A 7,635-nucleotide genomic window follows, 5' to 3' on the forward strand; every position below is an offset into this window, starting at 1 on the left:
ATTCCATAGTAACAAACTGACTCTTAATATGTGACTATTAAAAAAAAAGCAATATGGGGCGCCTGGGTGGCTCAGTCGTTAAGCGTCTGCCTTCGGCTCAGGTCATGATCCCAGGGTCCTGGGATCGAGCCCCGCATCAGGCTCCCTGCTCCGCCGGAAGCCTGCTTCTCCCTCTCCCACTCCCCCTGCTTGGGTTCCCTCTCTCGCTGTGTCTTTCTCTGTCAAATAAATAAAAAAATCTTAAAAAAAAAAAAAGCAATAGTATTTCTTCATATTTGAGTATATCCACTCATAACCATTCTTAGAGTTTTTAGGAAATGATGTCTAAACAATGTTAAAATGTTTAATATGAAGCAATATCAATATTACTGCTTCTTTCTTTTTAAACATTACTATATTACTCATCATATAAACCCCACTGTGGCTGTACATTTTCTGGCCGTGCCAAAATAAATGGTAAACTCATTTGTGGACCCAATCATTTATTATTGTTCATCCTGACAGATTTTGGAGAACTTTTTGCAATCTGAGGACTATTTTTGACAGCTGAGATTTCATTCTAGACATGGAGTTTAGACTTATTTTTAGCTTTAATGTTGGATGTTTCTTTCACAATGCCAAGGCCATTTCTATGTCACAAATTCAAAGCATTCTCCCTATGGCCAGATACAGTGTAGTAGAATGATACTTTCACTGCCTTCCTTGCCATTTGCCCCATCCTTGAACTTTTAAACACACATTTGTCCCTCTTGTATACACACAGAAAATATGTAAAATCCAGCCCCCAGCTCTGGTTTACAGAGTCTACTAATGTAATACATTTTATGGCTCTGATTTTATCTTTACCCAAGCTTTAGATAAGAGACTCACATACAAGCCTGAGTTGGTCAAACCATCACAAACTAAGGCAGATTTCCACCTCTTTTAATTGGAGTTGATAACTTTGTTTGAAAATCAGAAGTTTTTGACAGCTTTAAGCACAGTTCTCCAAGGGGTCTTCCAGAAAGTGAAACATGCAGGCTCAAGTTTAGAGGACCTGGGTTTGAATTCTTTCTCCACTGGTCCCCTGCATCCAGCCCCTGCCAATATCTCGCTGTGATCCTGAACAAGTGTGTTTAATCTTCCTAAATCTCAATTTCCATATTTACAACATGGAGAAAATTATGGTATCGACATCAAATGTGATGGTTGAGCTAGTATGAAGTACTTAAGACAGTGCCTGGTATTTATAAGTGATTAATAAATATTAACTATTACTGTTTTATTCATAATTCTGCTGTATCTATACTAGAGAGTTCAAATAGAAATTTCCAATCTCCAATGCAATCTGGTTATAGGAACAGAAGTTTAAAAATACTTATTGTTCATATACATATATAATTAATCAAATGTCAGTTTGGTGATTCTTCCCATATCCTAAACTCTAGGCCTACTTGTGGAGAAAGAGCAAGGAGGGCAGACTGGAAGCGGGAAGTTAGAGTAGCAGTTAGGAACAAAAGCTGGAGAGCTCTGAGACTTGTGTTCTATAAAACACAGGAAGAAGATTTTGCAGAGATGAGGGAATGAAAGAGTCTTTGGTTTCTGACTGGTCCTTCTAGTCTACAGCCAAGATTGGCTTTTGCTTCTGGTCTTTCCATGACTCTTCCATGTAAATCAGCATCCATATATTCAATAAGTTCCTTGATTATTGGTTTTTTCCCATAACACACAGCCTAGGATAGAATATGAGCCTCATGAGTGTTTTAAATTATTTTATGTACTGAGATTTAAATATATCATTTTGTTCTGAGTGCTGAGGTTGATATTAAATTTGTATTTTTTTCAGATTTCCTGATTTGTTTTTCTTCATTATCTTCTGATTATTAACTTGATGTTGAGCACTGAAAACTACACATACGTGTTGGCCGCTGTGTTAGGGTTCTCTAGAGAAACAGAACCAATAGGAGATATATAGCTATGTAAGAAGTCATTTATTATGGGAACTGATTCATGTGATTGTGAAGGCTAGGAAGTCACACAATATGCCCTAAGCCAGCTGGAGAACCAGGAAAACCAGTGATATGAGTCAGTCTGAATCTGAAGGCCTGAAAACTAGGAGAGCCAATGGTGAACTCCCAAACCAAGGTCAATGGCCTGAAAACCTGAGGGACCACTGGTTTATACCCCAGGGTCTGAAGGTCTGAGTATCAGGACCTCTGATGTCTGAGGGCACGAGGAGAAGATGGATGTTTTGTCTCAAGAAGAGAGAGAGAATTCACCTTTCCTCCACCTTTTTTGCTCTGTTTGAACCCTCAGTGGGTTGGATGATGTCTGTCCACCTTGGTGAGGGTGGATCTTCTTTACCAGTCTACTGATTCAGATGCTAATCTCTTCCAGAAACATCCTCATGTACACACCCCAAATAATGTTTAACCAGCTGTCTGAGCATCCCTTAGCCCAGTCCAGTTTACATAAAATTAACCATCACAGCAACATATCTTCTGTTGTCTTGGATTTGTTTCTCCATGAATTCAACCTTGGTAATAAAGCAAAGACACTGCAAAGTTCTGACATTGTCATGCACCCTTCCCAGATCACCCAAAATTGGTTTTTATAATGAAATTTTCATTGTCAGTTCTAGCTGTGGATAATTTTTTTTTTTTTAAGAGCTCCATAAAAGACTTAAAAGGCATTGTAGAATACCACAAACATGTCTAAATAGGCATTCTCACCTATTTTTGGCAAATGTGTTTCGATTCTTGCCATGGTTACTGAGAGGAATATACCTATTCCCTTGACAGAGCTAAGAGGACATTGCAGAGTCATTTGTGGGACATGATTCCTACTTGGCCATCCTCCTGCTATTTCTTGTTTTCTTGTGAGTTTGTGATATTATGCAAAATTTCTGGGGACACTAGTAAACTCTCCTTTAGCCAGATTTTCATAATGTAGGATGCATATTGAGTAATACAACTAGGCACTAGTATACTGGGAAGACTCTGAAGAATCTTTTTCTTCATCATGTCCACCCTGATCTATTGAAATTAATATTGTGGAAAGTGGCTCTATTGCCTTCATAGCTTTTCTTCTCTGAGTGTAAAGACACACAAGTCACTAACATGTCAGAATGTCAACATTTACTATATTTTAAAATGTTTATACATATGTAGATAGGTAGGTTCAAAGACAATGAAATTTAGTGAAAATTAGAAAGTTCAAAAAAAGAAGGCATCTGTGAACTTAGTATCCTGATAGTCATAATTACAATTATATTCTTCCAAAGTTTTCTCATCCATTTGTTTGAAGTTTAATCTTTCTTGCTTTGTAAAATAGTATTAGAATTATATAGTATATATAACTCAGTATCTTGATTTTTTTCTATATAATATTAGACACAGGTATTTTCATGCTATTACTTGGTCTGAGTAATCATCAATTTAATGACTCCATATGCTCTAGATTGGGTCTGCTGCAATTTACATAAGTATTTCCCTACTATTGAATATTTGGAGTATCTCCAGGATTTTTCTCCTATGAATAATATTTTCCTGAGTATCTTCTTTCTCAGCTAAAGTAAAGTTCCTTAGTATAAAATCTTTCCACAGTGACCAGTAGTTTCAAACATGTAGTTGGATGGGCCCATCAGAATCCAAGTGCTCATGTTGGAGCTGTGTTCAGAGGGCCACATCAGGTTGGTTGGGCTGAAATCGATGGCATTTATTTTGACCTGACTTTTTTTATTGTCTCCTGTGGCCTCACTGTCCTGGAAGTTATTCATGAGCAGGGACCTGTATACCTTTTCCAATGCTGTCTTCATGGTGCCTAGAACAGTTACTAGGAGGTACCATAATAAATATTTCTTAAATAAATACATCGATCCCTTAAGAAATGCATAGCAACCATAAGCAGGATACAGAGTCGTGTGTTAACAGTAGTGGTGAAGATGAAAAGAAGTGGTTTCCCATACCTCTGAGAAGACCCATAAGATCAGTGAGTAAGAAGTGGAAGTAGAAAAATGCCTTTTTTCTTCCCTATCTTTTTAAGTTCTTTGTCTAGAGATCAGTGGTTCTCAAAAACAAACATGCATCAGAATTGCCTGGATGGCTTGTTGAAAAAAGATTGCTGTAGGTGAATGGTTACACGAACATCCCTACTACTCAGCAATACAAAGAAACAAATGGTTGATTCACACAACCTGGATGACTCTCCAGAGAATTATACTGAGTGAAAAAAGCCAATCCCCAAAAGTTATATTCTGTTTGATTCCATTTATATAACATTGTTGAACGATAAAGTTATAGAAATGGGGACAGTAGTGGCCAGGGTTTCAGAAGTAGATGAGGGCAAGAGGGAATTGGCTATGGTTACAAAAGGGCAGCATGAGAGATCCTTATGATGGTGGAAGAGCTCTGTATTTTTTTTTATTAACATATAATGTCTGTTTCAGGGTGACAGGTCTATGATTCATCAGTCTTACATAATTCACAGTGCTCACCATAACACATACCCTCCCCAATTCCATCACCCAGCTACCCCATCCCTCCCAGCCCCTCAACTCCAGCAACCCTCAGTTTGTTTCCTGAGATTAAGAGTCTCTTATGGTTTGTCTCCCTCTCTGGCTTCATCTTGTTTCATTTTTTCCTCCCTTCCCCTATGATCCTCTGCCTTGTTTCTCAAATTCCACACATTAGTGAGATCATATGATAATTGTCTTTCTCTGATTGACTTATTTCACTTAGCATAATACTCTCTAGTTCCATCCACATTGTTGCAAATGGCAAGATTTCTATTTATTTATTTATTTATTTATTTATTTATTTATTTGACAGAGAGAGACAGTGAGAGCAGGAACACAAGCAGGGGGAGTCGGTGAGGGAGAAGCAGGCTCCTGGCTGAGCAGGGAGCCCGATGCGGGGCTCGATCCCAGGACCCTGGGATCATGACCTGAGCCGAAGGCAGACACCTAACAACTGAGCCACCCAGGCGCCCCGCAAATAGCAAGATTTCAATTTTTTGATAGCTGCATAATATTCCATTGTGTGTGTGTGTGTGTGTGTGTGTGTACATATATATGCCACATTTTCTTTATCCATTCATCTGTTGATGGACATTTAGGCTCTTTCCATAGTTTGGCTATTGTGGACATTGCTGCTATAAACATTGGGGTGCATGTGCCCCTTCGGATCACTACATTTGTATCTTTGGTGTAAATACCCAGTCAAACTGTATTTTTAACTTGATTGTATCAATGTTGATATCCTGACTGTGATACTGTACTACAGTTTTGCAAGATGTTGCCATTGGGATCTATTGGGCAAAGGGTGATGGGATTGTTCTGTATTATTTCTTAAAATTACCTATGAATCTATAATTATTTCAAAATTTTTAAGAAGTTTACTTAATTAAAAAAAATATTCACAGATTGTTGGGCCTCATTTCCAGGGTTTGTGATCATTAGGTTGGGGTTAGAGCCCAAGAATTTCTAAAGAGTACCTAGAGAAGTTGATGTTACTGGTCTGAGAACCACACTTTGATAATCACTGCACTAGAATAGTTAGGAATTTTTACTACTCAGAGTACAGCTCTAGCTAGCCTGCTGATTCCATGTTAACCAGTTCAAATAGTCTTCTCCTTACCTTAAAGTTTATCCGTTTTAGTAAAACCCACCGTCAGTGAAACTGCGACTTGATGGGCCCATCAGACCCCCAGTTACTCATGATGGGGCTTCACCTCTGTTCAGCAGAGCCATGTTTTGTTGGCTAGACTACAAGCATTTGGCAAGCAATAGCTGTGCCTTCTTCTGCCAGCCTTGGCCGGAAAGGAACAATCCAAGCCATAGGTTCACATGCTTGACTGCATGTTAGAATGACTTAGGAGCTCTTAAAAATTCCACTGTCCAGTGCCCCCAGGCTCTACAAAAGGCCAGGCAGCAGCATCCTTACAAACCTGGCCTCTCAAACTAGAAAGCCCAGTTGTCTTTGACTTCTCCTTCTTCCTTATCTCAGGCTCTTAAAAAGTTACATCTCTTTTCTCTCTGCATTGTTTCTCAAACACTAGGCCTTCTTCTATTCCATTACCTTTAGGTCAAGTCCATCTTTTCAGTGAGTTAAGCAAGAGTCTTTTTATCAACCTCCTAGTCTACAGTATTGCGTCCCTCTTCTCAAATTCATCTATGTAGCCACTGGAGGTATCTTTCTAAAACACTAATAGGATTTTTCACTCCCTTATTTAAAACCCTTTGTGGGGGGATGCCTGGGTGGCGATGGTTAAGCATCTGCCTTCGGCTCAGGTCATGATCCCAGGGTCCTGGGATCTAGCCCTGCATTGGGCTCCCTGCTCAGCAGGGAGTCTGCTTCTCCCTCTTCCACTCTCCCTGCTTGTGCTCTCTCTCTCTCTCTCCACCCACCTGTCAAATAAATAAATAAAATCTTAAAAAAAAAAAAAAACCCTTTTGTGGGGAACCATTGTTTTTGAATGAACAGATTTCAGTCAGATTAGCCTGATATGCAAGGCTTTCCATAACTTAGCCCACACCTATTCCTCACCTGCTTCCCTTGCCTTATATACCTCAACTGCTCCTACAAGATCCTTCTCAGTTTTCTTTTTAGAAAACTGCTTTATTGGGCGCCTGGGTGGCTCAGACGGTTAAGCGTCTGCCTTCGGCTCAGGTCATGATCCCAGGGTCCTGGGATCGAGTCCCTCATTGGGCTCCCTGCTCCTTGGGAGCCTGCTTCTCCCTCTGCTTCTCTCTCTCTCTCTCTCTGTCTCTCATGAATAAATAAATAAAATCTTTAAAAAAAAAAAAGAAAACTGCTTTATTGAGATATAATCAACATACCATACAATTCATCCAATTAAAGTGTGTATAATTCATTGGTTTTTAGTGTATTCACAGAGTTGTACAACCATTACTACAATCAATTTTAGAATATTGTCATCATTTCAAAAATAAACTAGCACCCTTGAGATATCGTCCCCCATCTGCCCATTTCCAGCATGAAGTAATCACTAATCTGCTTTCTTCACAGCCCATTTTACGGATCTATGTACCACTCTCCAACAGAGTTCTGAACTTAGGAGTAAGGTGTGCTGGGTTCAAATCCTACTTCTGCTAGTAAATATCTTTGGACCACTTAACTCCATTCAAACTTTAGTTCTGTTGACCTCCAAATTGGAATAATACCTACCTGTCAGAGAGGTTGTGAAGATTACTGATAATATAATAAGGTGTCTAGCGATAATGGGTGTTAATTATCATTTTGTTTTGGTGAATTATGATAATGGGTGTTAATTATCATTTTGTTTTGGTGAATTATGAACAGAATATTGCATAGAGCATTGCTGTGATCCTATGACCAATGCTCTACTACCTAAATAGGGCGAGGTATTGAAAATGAAAATATGTGGAATATGTGGTCTAATGATATATTTCAAATCAAGACTATAATAGAAAATTTAATATAGTAAGCCATGGATACTGTCCATATCACAGAGTAAATAGTTTGGGGATTATCAGGCCTAAGATAAGTCAACACAGGTATGCCTTGTCTGAGATGACAGAGGGGGTTGTGGAGAAAGGAAAAGACTCAGGTTTTCCTATTGCCTCCATCTGCCACTTGGTTCAGCTTTCTGTTTTCATTTTCTACTGCTATATGA

Source organism: Neomonachus schauinslandi, chromosome 10, assembly GCF_002201575.2.
Source record: "Neomonachus schauinslandi chromosome 10, ASM220157v2, whole genome shotgun sequence".
NCBI classification, from domain to species: domain Eukaryota; kingdom Metazoa; phylum Chordata; class Mammalia; order Carnivora; family Phocidae; genus Neomonachus; species Neomonachus schauinslandi.